Source organism: Trichechus manatus, unplaced genomic scaffold, assembly GCF_000243295.1.
Source record: "Trichechus manatus latirostris isolate Lorelei unplaced genomic scaffold, TriManLat1.0 scaffold00287, whole genome shotgun sequence".
Taxonomy (NCBI): Eukaryota; Metazoa; Chordata; class Mammalia; order Sirenia; family Trichechidae; genus Trichechus; species Trichechus manatus.
The window spans coordinates 990,273-992,940 of NW_004444223.1; positions in this window are offsets into that span (position 1 = coordinate 990,273).

The window sequence follows — 2,668 nt, forward strand, 5'->3', positions numbered from 1 at the left end:
AATTGGAAAATTCTGGAGTCTCCTACACCACAAGACTGCACGAAAGAGGCATAATTTTGCCTATTTCCAAACACTTAGATTTTAAATGCATCTGTACACATGATATCAAGCGTGTGTGTGTGTGTGTGTGTGTGTGTGTGTGTGTGTGTGTGTGTGTGAAGGGGGGAAGTGTTGAGTGGGGAACATTACTAAAATGAAATAGAAAGTTTTTAATGGCCTATAGTTTCTTCTTCTTCCCTTTTGTTTCTATTAATGAGTTTCTGCTTTAAATAAAATCCATTACAGAATCTTTCATAGTTTGAAAGACTATCCACTCCTGTCTCCTCCAAATGTTGTTCCAAACCTAATCCATTTAGTTTTAAGCTTTTTTAAATCTGTCAATATCTACTCATTATCAACATTAAGACTTTGGAAAGAAAAAAAATGTAGCCAGTAAGTTGTTTAAGTTTACATATATACTCAGGAGTTAATTTTAGACTTCCTATAACCACTATATTTTATTTATTTAGTTTTTTCTTAAAAATTAGAAAACATATAGATTAGAATGCATATAAAATACTAAAAGTGGAAAAGAAATATGACTATGACTCTGTACCAGAGCTCCCAGGATTTTTTTAATTTAACTGATCTGTTTTCATAAACAACCTTGTTAATTTTCCTTAAAATTTTTGCAAATCTGGATAACTTATGCAAACAACTTATTTCTTTCAAACTATGCCCAGTGTTTGTACAATAATAAATGATTCATGTAAGAGATAGTCATTTCCAAGAATGAAAAACAATTCCTAGAATATGTAGCATGTGGTAAACACCTATTCGTGGCATTTCCTTTTTTTCTTTCATTTAGTTCATTTGCTCCCTCTACTTCCATCCATTTTACATTTTATCAGATACACAGTTCTTCTATGAGAAACGTATGTTCACATAATTAATAAAATATGAAACAACTCATCACATCTGATTTTCCTGAGTTCAAAATTAGGAACAGAAAATGGTGAAACTTGGCTACATCTTAAAATGCTCAGAGTTACCGTGCCAACTTTTTGAATAATTAGTCTAAAATTGGATTCAATTTTACAGCTAACGGCATGATTCTCAAACTTTTCTATTATTCCCATTTGGAAACATACTGGAGTTGGAATAAGTGTCCTAGGTAATCTCAGATCAATTGCATTTTAGAAGGGCAGAGGAAGACACAATAAGGTGCTATGAAATTTAAGAACATGACCTAGTGGACATGTATTTTCTGGAGGACTCTTCCTTCAAAGTTGCTGAGCAAAGTGTAATTGTAGATGGAGCAGTTTTGTACTGTTTCTGACACCAGTCATTATAAAAATTCTTCTCTTTGTTCAAATTCTATGACTAGCTAAAAGCTTTCCTGGAAGAAAAAGTTGGCTTATTGATTCTAAGAATGATCCAGAGAACACAAATTATGAAGTAAAATGAGGTTAATTTTTCCAAAAATAAATATGTCTTTTCCTTTGCATCCAAGAGAACAATGGCTAGTTAATGCAAGGACATCTGCATTGTAACAGAGGAAAGGAGGGAAGCCATAGGAACAAATCTGTAATACCGGGACTTCATATATCAATCAAGAAGACCTGGGAGGCCTTCCTTGGGAAGATAGTAATGTGGTAGAAAGAACTCACTGTTAGACAGGTTCGACTTTAGATTCTGGCTCTGCCACTTACTAGCACTGAGTAAGAACAAGTTTTCTACCTTTCTCTGAACTTCAGTTTACTTATTTGTAAAAAAAAAAAAAGATAATAATAACTGCCTTGTGTGGTTTTTTTGACTATCAAATAAGATGATGAAGATAAAGCATACAGCAGGTGTTCAATGTTTATCTCTATATAAGCCTACTGAGAAAGGTGAACTTATCATCTTTAAAAGTGTGGTGTGGCCATCATTAGCCATTAGAGAAATGCAAATGAAAACTACAATGAGATACCATCTCACCCCAACAAGGCTAGCATTAATCCAAAAAACACAAAATAATAAATGTTGGAGAGGTTGTGGGGAGACTGGAATACTTATACACTGTTGGTGGGAATGTAAAATGGTACAACCACTATGCAAATATATTTAGTGCTTCCTTAAAAAGCTAGAAACGGAAGTACCATATGATCCAGCAATCCCGCTCCTTGGAATATATCCTAGAGAATTAAGAGCCATCACAAGAATAGGTATACGCACACCCATGTTCACTGCAGCATTGTTCACAATAACTAAAAGATGGAAACAACCTAGGTGCCCATCAACGGACGAATGGATAAACAAATTATGGTATAGTCACACAATGGAATACTACACAACGATAAAGAACAACGATGAATCCATGAAACATAACATGGAGGAATCTGGAAGATACGCTAAGCGAACTTAGTTGCAAAAGGACAAATATTGTATAAGACCACTATTATAAAAACCCAAGAAATGGTGTAAACACAGAAGACAACATTCTTTGATGGTTACAAGGGTAGGGAGGGAGGCAGAGGGATATTCACTAACTAGAAAGTAGACAAGAATTATCTTAGGTGAAGGGAAGGACAGCACACACTACGGGGGAAGTCAGCACAACTGGACAAAACCAAAGCTAAGAAACTTCCTGAATACAACCAATCATGTCAAGGGACAGAGTAGCAGGGGCAGGGGTCTGGGGACCATG